This window comes from Peromyscus maniculatus, chromosome 6 (genome assembly GCF_049852395.1).
Source record: "Peromyscus maniculatus bairdii isolate BWxNUB_F1_BW_parent chromosome 6, HU_Pman_BW_mat_3.1, whole genome shotgun sequence".
In the NCBI taxonomy this organism is placed as follows: Eukaryota; Metazoa; Chordata; class Mammalia; order Rodentia; family Cricetidae; genus Peromyscus; species Peromyscus maniculatus.
This window is the reverse complement of record NC_134857.1, coordinates 23,690,766-23,702,363: the sequence shown is the minus strand read 5'-3', so window position 1 is coordinate 23,702,363 and position 11,598 is coordinate 23,690,766. Positions and strand designations below refer to the sequence as shown.

General features: G+C 42.2%; 1 pseudogene; it reads right to left on the bottom strand.

The window, feature by feature from the left end:
- Positions 1–4,299: 4,299 nt before the first annotated feature.
- LOC102925818 (small ribosomal subunit protein uS2 pseudogene) overlaps positions 4,300–11,598 on the bottom strand; it is a 39,592-nt pseudogene continuing 32,293 nt past the window's right edge.

Genomic DNA, 11,598 nt, shown 5'->3' with positions numbered 1-11,598 from the left:
CCAGAGGGTTGCTAAAACCCAGCTAGACATAAAGGGCTCTGATAAATGTCTAATGAATCAATCTATATCTAAGTCTGCTAGTTGATAATAGTTAATACATCACAAGAAAGAAGCATGTTAATGTGTGTATATTTGTATATTTACGTGAAGTCTGTAAAATAATTCTGTAATGGCTGCTCTTAGTTGTCAGGCTGACACACCTGGGCAAAGGGAACCTCAACTGGAGAATTGCTTCCACCAGACTGGCCTGTGGACATGCCAGTGAGGCCTTGTCTTGATTGCTAATTGAAACAGGAAAGTCTAGGCCCCTGTGGCCAGTGCCATCTCTAGGCAGATTGGCCTGGGCTGTACAAGAAAGGCAGCAGACCATGAGCCTCGGTGTCAGCCAGAAAGCATTGGTCCTCTGTGGTTTCTATTTCAGCTCATTTGAGTTTCTGCCCTGACTTCACTCGTGATGGACTGTACCAAGGAAGATGTAATAATCTCTTTATTTCCCCAGATTATATTTAGCCAGAGTTTTATCATAGCAACAGAGAGCAAACTTGAAGCTATTTTTAACATGAAAAGACACACTATTGTGATTGTCTCTCTACCTGTGATTGTGACTGTGTGTGAGTATTATACATACAGTGTGATAGACTTACTCCCACTACCTCAGGAAATGACTTACAGTGTAAGAAACAACAAATGTGATCACATGGTGTTTTACACACAGTCATAAATTAGAGAGTGAAACTTCTCTTACAGCAGTGGATTCTGGGGAAAGACCTTTCCCCATCCACCATCCTTAAGCCCAGTGACTGTGGTGGTGGATGCAGCTTACTGAAGAGGCGTGTCTGTAGCCTGGAACAGTGAAATGACCAAAAGGCTGCTCAAATTTGATGGTCTGCTGCAGACCCAGCACACATGCCTTCAGCTAAGCCCCACTGCTCCATGTCACAGGAAGGCAGCCAGGAACACAGAGCAATTATTTCTTATAATAATGAGAAACAGCATCGTAGATGACATCGGACGCTGTTCACACAGCAGAAAGAGAGCAAGAGGCAAACTTGGAGACCTCCAGATACATTTTACAGAGCAAACATGTGGAAGGGTTGTTCGGAGTCTGGGCATTCAAGCTGGGACTTTAAACTGTTCTCATGAGAGGAGCTTGCCTTGTCAACTAATCTTTAATTTTTAGCTTTTCATTGGAAATGTCAAATCATATTTTCATTCCATTCCAGAAACTATTGTGAGTCCTTTCCCTTCCTTTAAGGAAGAGTCGATTGAACCGACTTCTCTGGTTTCAGCTCATGGATGTTGTGTATTTGTTCTGAGTAGATCTGGGTAAGGCTCCCGGTAGAGTACAGAAGATGAAAGATTCCAAAGCAAAGGTCCATGGAGGGAAATGTGCCCTGAGAACAGATGGCCAGGCTCATGTCCTCGGCAGCCTCTCCTGTGAGATCACTACAGTTGGAACACATTTTTCATCTCTTACTGAAAGATGCAATTAAAATGACATTACTCATAGAGAACAAGGTTAATGAACAGAAGTTCATTAGGTTTATTTTTAGAAAGCAGCAGACTGACTGAGTGAAAGAAAACCACCTGCATGCTATCTGAATACTGAGGCTTTTGAAACAGGTCCCTGGGTCAGAGTTTTCCCAATCAAACCTGGAGTGCAGGTCAGTCATGGGCAGAGCTTAGTCAGCAGTGATGGACTGCCCCAGGTATTACAATGCTCTCTCTCATACAGACCCAAAGGCTACACACCAAAATGAACTCATTGGCTCTTTGCTCTCCAAAGTGTTTACATTTCTGCCAAAAGTGCTTCTGAGATTTTTGGCCTGGGTTCCCCTGGATGAAAGAAAAAAGGAACTGTGAAATAATGAAGTTGCAAATAGCAGTTTATCATGCTTGCTTGCTTTATGAACAACCAGTATTTCTAGAAGTTAAAGTAATTTGAATCCTCTAAAAATGTATGTGTGGGATGCAGAGCTTGAAATGGCTGTGGGAAATCCAGCATATCATTATCTTTTTTAAAATCAATATATACTAAAGAAGTATCCACTTGGGATTCTCTGAAGACATTTCTTGTGATGGGTATTTTAATACAGACATCATTATTAATTGATTTTACCTTTTAGAAATCTCATGATATGAAACTACACCAAGCCATCAGAGACACTTTCTAACATGTGTAGATCAATGCACTCTCCAGGCATGAATCAAAAGAGCCATGCATTAAACCTTTCTCTAAAACTTCCGAGTTTTAAAAATTCTCACACTGCCATCATATAGAAAATGGCATTGGTTGCTCTTCACAATGCCATATTCCATGTATCCACCCATCATCACGTTTTTATAAAATCCCTTAGAGCCAACCATACTTAGCTTGATAAAATCCTATTGCTGACAGACTTCAGATATGAGCTGCTCCCTACTCCACACCAGTTCTAATCATTTCTCATCTGACCTGGGGGCTTGGGAGACATTTGACTTAGATCTTCATTCTCCTCAGTGCCCCTGCCCCTGTCCTGTTCTGTCTCAAACTGAAGCTCTTGTGGAAGAGTTTCAAGTAGTCGGAGAGCTAATTTGTGGAGTCAAAGTTCAGAGATACGGTGGTACAACGGGGAGATGAGGCTTCGAAAGAACCGTTAGCATTTCCCATTTGAGCAAATCTTCATCTACATTTTAGGTTGAGGGTTGATGCTGACTCATCTTCACCCCTATAGGCAAATGTGGAGGATGAAATGTGATGATTCTGTTATGTAAGTTGTGCTAATTTTGCAGAGGGATGCATCTGTGTGCCTGTGCGCGCGCGAGCGTGTGTGTGTGTGTGTGTGCATGTTTATAGCGTTTATAGGAGTGTGCCACGTGACAATGTTTTAAAAATCTACTTTTTAATTAAAAGAAGTATTTTATTGTTTTAGTTTACTTAATGGTTGACTTTACATCACATGACAAATTTGAAAGTTATTAACACTAAGATGGAAATTCCTTTAGTTAATACTTCATGAGATCTCCTGTTCTCAGAACCCAACATTCATCTGCTGCTGAGTTACAGTGAGACATAGAAGCTTTTCTCGGTAATCTCTTAAATACACAGACCTACAGGCTGTGCCGCTCTCATATTTTATATGCGTGTCTGTGCTCTGTGTGGAGGTATATGCATGTGAGTGCAGGTAACCAAGGAGGTCAGAAGGGGACATCAGACCCCCTGAAGATGGAGTTACAGGGTGTTGAAGTCTTTAAGACATCATACCCTACTTTTTAAATTAAATTTGAAATTAAATTTCTACTTACAGTGTCATCTTCTGTCTTAGGGTTTCTATTGTTGCAATGAAACACCATGGCCAAAAAGCAAGTCGGAAAGGAAAGGGTTCATTTGGCTTACACTCCCATATCACTAGTCATCCTAGAAGGAAATCAAGACAGGAACTCAAAACAGGGCAGGAACCTGGAGGCGGGAGCAAATGCAGAGGCATTGGAGGAGTTTACTGGCTTGTTCCCTATAGTTTTCTCAGCCTGCTTCCTTATAGAACCCAGGGCCATCAACCCAGGGATGGCACAATCCACAATGGGATGGGCCTCCCCATCAATCACTAATTAATAGGCCTCCCCCATCAATCACTAATTAAGAAAATGCCTTATATGCCTGCCTACAGCCCAATCTTATGTAGACATTTTCTTAATTGAGGTTCCCTCCTCTCAGATGACTTTAGTTTGCATCAAGTTGACATAAAATCATCCAGCACAATTGACCCCTAGTGAACTTGACACAAAACACATAACCATTACCATTAAGCCACAACCTTTTCTTTCTCATTCATTCCCAAGATTTTACAGTAAGAATACAAATCACTAAAAATCCCAGTCTTTACAAATTCACACACATTAAAAGTTCAGTATCTTTAAAACAGCCAATCTTTTTTTAAAGTCCAAGGTCTTTTAAGATTCAGTCACTCATCTGTGGGCTCCTGTAAAATCAAAAATAAATTAAATACTTTCTTCTGACTTCAGGAGAACCAGGACACAGTCAAAATCAAATCAAAGTCAAACCAAACTCTGAAAGTATAAATAACTGAATGTCCAATATCTGTCCTTTGGGCTTCTTCAAGGGGCAGCACACACAGCTCATCTTCTATGTTCCAGCTGGCTCCACTCCACTGCTGCTGCTGTTCTTGGTGGTCATCCCATTGTAATGGCATCACCAAAATGCAGGTGGGGGGGGGGCTTCTTTTGAAACTGGGCTGCACTGTCACCATAGACTGTCTTTATGGTGCTAATCCTCAACTTCTCAGCATGATCCCTTCAACTCTAGGCCTTCAACTGCCACTGAGGCTTCACTTTCTCCAATGTCCTCTCCTGGCCTTGCACAGTGCCAAACCTCAGGAGCTTTCCTGACCCCTTCATGACTTCAGGACCAATATCACCTTGGTGACTACCAAAGTTTGGCTGCCAGGAAGAGGTACAGCCTTGGCCGCCTCTGGAACACAGAATCTATTTGCTGTCAGGAAAAACTTCCCAGATTTCACCCCAGTAAAGATGCTGATCTCTTCTTAATCACAGCTAATTTCTGAGCTCCAGCTGACCCAGCATTGAGTATCCCAGCAAAGCAAAGGTTTCATAATGGTAGTTTTGGTCTCTTGTTAATCACAGGTGATTCTTCAGCTTCAGCTAACCAGAACCACAAAATCTTAATTCAAAGTAACAAATGGTGCTGCTAGAGTCTTTAAACCTCCCTCTGAAACTTTACAAGCCAGGCCTCCAGCGTCTGCATTGCCCTCAACTTTCTTACCTTCCAAACTCCTACAGAACAGCTCATCAAGCGTGGAACAGAGTTTTTCTTGCACAAAGTACCAAAGTCCTTAATCCTCCCCAAAACAGTGGTCAGGTCTGTCACAGCAATACTCCATTATCCTGGTACCAACTTGACTTAGTTAGGGTTTCTATTGCTGCCATGAAACACCATGACCAAAAAGCAAGTTGATGAAGAAAAGGTTTATTTGGCTTACACTTCCCTAACACTGGTCATCATGGAAGGAAGTCAGGACAAGAACTCAAGCAGGGCAGGACCCTGGAGGCAGAAGCTAATGCAGAGACCTTGGAGGGGTGCTGCTTATTGTCTTGCTCCCCACGACTTGCTCAGCCTGCTTTCTTACAGAACCCAGGACCACCAGCCCAAGAATGGCACCACCCACAATGGGCTGGGCCCTCCCCCATTGATCACTAATTAAGAAAATGCCTTATATGCCTTCCTGTGACTTGCTCTTATATAGACATTTTCTTGATTGAGGCTCTCTCCTCTCAGATGACTTTAGCTTGTGTAGTTGACATGAGCCCATCCAGCACATTTCAAAGTAGAAACTTATCTTCATATAAAAGTCACTGTTCTTTTCCTCAAATTTCTCATGAAATGAAAAGGATTTGACTGAGGGGCTAGAGAGATGGCTCAGTGATTAATAGCAAGTACAGCTCATGCAGAGGCCCCAGATTTCGTCCCCAGCATCCATGTCAGGAAGCTTACAACCACCTGTACTTCCAGCTGCAGGGACTGTGACTCCCTCTTCTGGACTCCATGGGCGCCCATACTTTTGTGTACATACTTTTCCCCCATATACACAGTCACAAAATTAAAAATAAAAAAAAATACACAATTGCCATTTCTTTTTTCTCTTTCTTGCCTTTGGTTTTGTTTTGATTTGGTTTGACAGCTTGTAGGAACTCTGTTTTCCTTCCACCTTCTTTTCCTTTTGCTCTGGTGTCTGCAGAGGAGCTCGGCACCACTCAGTGGTGACTCTACAACATTTGGTGGTCTGTGCTGTGGGAGCTGCTGATCAGCCCTCAGTGGCTGGCTGGGCACACCAGTCTTCAGTAGGGAACTGCTGGGTGGGTAACAGAGGGTACCTGCACACTCTCAGGCCAGTCTACCCACCTCTGGCTGAGCAGTAGTGAACTCAGGAGCTGGTACGGTCCATTCGCCTTGAAATTCCTCCTTGGTCACAGCCTGCTCCTCCTTCTCAATCTCCTCTGGATCTCTATTGACATAAAGAATAGGCAGAATCTCCCATGGGCGCTTACGGGAGATAGTGCCACACATTTGGAATACTTCTCGGGCCAGCATCCACCACATTAGACCTACCAAGTGAGCTCCCTTGTTGCAGGGGACGGCAATGTCCACAGCGCAGGGGAGAGTGCATTACACAGAGCAATGGTGGGCAGGTTGGCATAAGATGCCTCTGAGGGGCAGGTGGTCAACCCTGGGTTCAGCCACCACTAGAAGCTGTGGATTCCTGAAGGCTGCTTGGATTTGGTTAGTGAGGGGCCCAGGGGTGAAGCGGCCAGCAATTGGAGTGGCTCCAGTGGCGGCAGCAAACTTCAGCACGGCTCGCTGCCCGGTGTTCCTGGAGGAGATGACACTGACATCAGCAGGGTTCTCAATGGCAATGATAGCCCGATAGCCCGAGCTGCAAGCAACAGCTTCTCCCAGGTCCTCTTCAGGTTTATGGTGCAGATACCATCATACCATCACTTTTCCTTTTGTAGGTACGGCTCCATCTGAAAGTCAAGGTTGGCGCCACCTTAGCAGGTTCCTGAGGCAAAGAATTTGAGGATATCCTCCTCCTTTGTCTGCAGGACATCAAGGGCTCTGGACCTTGTGTAAGTTTCCCTTTAAGTTACAATGGGAATGAAGAACAGTGCGGTATGGACCCATCCCAGGGCGGCGTGGAAAAAGCTCACCATTTCTTATTAACTCTTTTCTATGTAATAGCAAATGCTCTGACTCCTGGAACACACAAGTTACACTCATGGATTGTAATGAAGTGTTCTATTTGTCAGTTGTGGGACATTATGGTGGGCAGAGGGGAAAGAAAGCACTAGTCTTGTTGATTTCTCACAGAAGACAAACTGCAGTCATTTGACCCAATTCCACTACAGCTTGGTTCAATATTTTATGACAGAATGTGTCAAGTATAAAATGAAGCAGAAAAGAATAAACATCTAAAATGTCTTTTAATGAAATTACAAGATAGTGAACGAAAGCAGAACTTCTCACTGTGAATCCAACAAGACAAACTGAATATGAAATGCCTTTAAAAATGGGATCCCTAATTGTCCTCCTTAGAGGGACTGTATCATGTACTAGAGTCACAAATGTCACTCACGTTCTCCAAGACATTATTGTGCATTAATATGTGTTATAAATACTGACCCGAACTAACTGGGCAATCATGGGCTCTATATTCTTACCTTGTTATGTGTTGTGTGTTACTGTACTGCCAACTATCCCTGTTTGGGAGTCACAAATGCAGAATCTAGAAAGGTCACTAGGATGATAGTGTGTTTCTTAGAAACATGATTAGAGGAAATAGGTGAAAGAATCCAGGCAGTGAGGCAGAGACTGAAAAGCCTATGAACAGTCTGTTATTATAGCCATTTTAAAATGCTCTATTATATATAGTATTTGTAGTAACTCTTAGAGAACATCATATATGTACACACATGTATGTATATATTAAATATATATGAGTCCAATTTTTGATGCCTGGTGGTGAAGGGATCATCATCCACTGGAACCTGGTTGACCTCTCAGGGGTCACACCCTTAAAGAAAATTGACTCTCTCCCTCACTCAGAAGCAAGCAGCTATCAGCAGCTCCCCATCTAGAAATGGAAGCTCATGTCCCACCCCAGTCAATGCTTGAGTACAACCTGGCTTGATCTTGTGGAGGTCTTGTGCAGACAGCAACAGCTAGCTGCTGTGAGTTCTGTCTTGTCATGTTCAGAGGACATTATTTTGTCCAGGTCCTCCCTGTCCTCCTGCAATGGTGCCCGATGGAAGAGAAGACTCACTTTTATAGACAAAACAACTCACAACAGATTTGACCCAGCAGAAACTTCCAAGAAGAATAAAAAGTGTTTCTGCATCCCTCATCCTAAGACGGGAATACTTATTATTATTGCTCTTGAACCCATAGCCATGATTACTAGTGTGAATTCCCCCTCCATACTGCCTTTTTGAATTGCAGCTGCTGGTGCAAGGCAGGAGCTTTATCCTTAGAGAAAGTCAAGGGGCTGCAGATCTGAGGCACAGGCTGCTGCTGGGACCATCTGATGACACACTGAGCACTGCCCCCTCCAGGTTGGAGTGTGAGACATGGGCACAGACAAATATATCTATCTTACTGTTAACTCATAGCTAAGTGAGACATCAAAATATAGACGCATCAGAATTACCTCTGGGATAAGTAAGTACATTTGCATGTATTTTGACTTATCCATTTGTTAAATATGAAGTCTAAACGAGAAACTCTACTTGAAATAACTAGGTATTTCTCATGCTGGTGGCCTTATAACAAACTACTGGCTTTTAAAAATCAATTTGTTGTGGTATATATGCAAATACTTTATGCTGATAATTTAATGGAAAGAATGAAGCAAGCTCTGTGGCTCTTATCTTCCAAACAGTCCACAAAGGCTCAGAGGAATTTTATTCTTTTCTCTCAAATGGAACAATGTCAGGAATACTTCAACAAGTGCTGATTCTAGCCAGATCCTGATTTAAATATTGCTGCATTAAAGCTACATATCTGTGACTGTACAGTCAGTGAATGTATAAAACAGATCTTGAAGAGCTGTGTGGCCTGTGTCCATGTAACACATGGGCAAAGACTTCTTAGGCCTCTTTCTTGCCAAATGAAACTCATTCAACAAGGTGTGGGAATTGTGCCTACGGGTGTCGGTGCCGACCCTGACAGGAAGATGCTCACATTTGTTTACCCTCTTGTCTATGTGCCATGTCAGTGCAGCTGGAAGCTTGACTTTGTTTACTCTGAAGCTTGAGAGGAAGAGAGTGTCTAGACCAAAGAATGGCTTGTCAGCTTCTTGGCATTGTCAGAGTATGGACTTCATGCCTTTCCAGGTGCACGGTGCTCTTCAAACAAACCCAAGCTATGAATGCCATAGACACAGCATATTCATTCCATGAGAAAGAAGGACATTCAGTCCAGAAATATGAAAGCAAAGGCCACTCATGGTTTTAAATATCTGAAAATGAGAATAGAATTCTCTATTCCCTTCTTGTGCTGGTATTGAGGCAAATTGTAGATAAGTCCAATAAAAATACAAAACATCAAAATATTATGAACCTTAGCCCTTTTGGTCTCAAAATCCCCACAAGATACATCGTACACTACAGTTGGCTTGAGTAGATCTGACATAAGAAACTGTTGAGTACTGTGTCTGACTTACTCCCATTCATGTGCCCTCCCATTCATGACCTCTTCCTTAATTATCACACACACACACACACACACACACACACACACACACGTACAGCCTACTGATCCTGCAGTTATTAAGTTATTATTTTTTAAAGTGATTTCACCATTTTGTTATTTTCAGATGAGAACTGGAAAGAATACTTCTCAGCTTTTGAAAAGCCCAAGTTTTCTTCATGGAGCTAGAATACTACTTATTGTATTCTAATTGTTTTTAAAGAAAAGATGCATGACCTGTGAGATACTTGGCATACAGGTAGGTAAGTTGCAGTCAAAACCGGCACCCTGAGTTTAATATCCAGAACCACCTTGCAGAAGGATTAAACTGGCTTTTTCAGGTTTTCCTCCAACCTCTATGCACTCATGTTGTTCCATAAGCAAACACACATACACACAGAAAGTAAATATTATAAAGTAATGTTAAATAATAAAGTAATGTTAAAAATATAAATTCTGAACAAACATTTGCTCAAAAAATTCTTTATTCTATTTAACATTTGTCACGAAAAATTCTAAAAATTGTTACTTTTTTATTTATAAGTCTATGCATTTTCATATTGGCCATTGTGTTAGCTGCATTTTTCACTACTGTGAAAAAATACCCAATAGACACAATTTAAAAGGAGGAGAGATTTGCTTTAGGTCATGATTTCAGAGAATTTAGTCTTAGGTCAGCAGGACCCAATGCTTTTGGCCTCAGGTGCGGCAAAGCATCATGGTGATAGGGGTCTGTGGCAGAGGCCACTTCCCTCTGAGCATCCAGGAAGGAGAGGGAGAGACAGGAGGGACTGGGCACATTGTATACATTTATATATATACATATATATATATATATATGGCTTTGGAATTAGCGTGTGTCCACAGTGATGTCCTAAGCAGGCATAGGCACACCGTTCCAGGGTAAGGGCACGCTCTTTATGTTACAGTGACTAAAAACATATAAAGCATATTAATTGGGGGGGGAGGTGCTAAAGCACTTATCTTTGTAAGAAGGAGACACGTAGCATTCAGTGGTTTTAGACATATGTGGTATCATCTTATCTTGTTAAGAAGAAACACTGTGAACTTCTGTGCATAAAATTCTGTCTAGGGATGTCTATTAGACGTAGGTTTTTATAAGTTAGAGATGCTCAAAACATCAAGAATAATTTTTCTTTCATCTCAGACAGCAGTGTGAAGATAAGAAGATTGAAGCTGTTGTTATGACTTTGTTCACACAAACTCTTCAAGACTCTAGTGAGTTCTAAGACCAGTGCCACTTCATGGGCACAAGAGGGCTGCTGTATCAAAAGAGCATGGCAGTTCGGCAAGCAGCAGGAAGGATAAAGAAATTAATAACACATGCAGCAAAACATATGCATAGTCTTCTCTAAGGGAGGTTTCCTGAGCTACCAACTAACCTATCTTTTTATAGTCTATCAACATAGCTATAATTCCACGGTGAAGAAAAACAGGAATACATTTCTCTCTCACTCTCCTGTGATTGTCTTCATTGTCTTCTTACATCATCAAAGTGGAAAGTGTATGAATAAGAGAAAATTTGGGCTCCATGAGCCTCTGTGGACAGTCAATGAATCTAGATTACTTTGTGAGGCTTACAGAACATCCAGGTTTTGTTTGTTTTGTTTTGTTTTGTTTTGCAAACCCCACAGGAGCCTCCCCTGTCCTCTGTCAGCCGAATCAGCTGTCTGTCTGTCTTCTGTGTGTTTTCTTACAAACTCGTATTCTGACACCTGAACTTTTTCTACTCAGAACTTTCTTCAGAACTTCTCAATAGTGCAAAGAGTCAACAATCTCTTGGCACTCTGATGGCTTGTTTGTCTTAAATATTAGGAACCTATTTCCCTAAGCAATCTATAGAACTTTAGCTTACAATGCCTAGACCTGTGGTAGGAAAGTCCTGTATACATATGGCTTCAGAATTGCATCTCATGTCAACATGTGTACACTGCCATCTGCAAACAGCTTACTGCAAGCTATACGGGTGTGTGTATGGTGGGGGCTGGGGGGGGGGTGCGTATGTTGAGGGCAAAGGTTGACTCCAGGTGTCTCCTTCAATCAGTCCCTACCTTCTTTTCTGAGATATGGTCTCTCAGCCTGGCTGGCTAGAAACTTTAGGGATCCTTCTGTCTCTTCCTTTCCAATGCTGGGATTGCAGGTACACCACCATACCTGGGTTTTTATGTATGTGCTGGGATTGAACTGGGGTCTCCATGCTTGTGCAGCAAGCATTGTACTTGGGAGCCTCTCTCCAGGCCCCATTGGTCTTTAATAGATCACATTGTCATCCCAGTACATGTGTTACTCTCTAAAGTTCATTTATTTTCCTGTTTTAC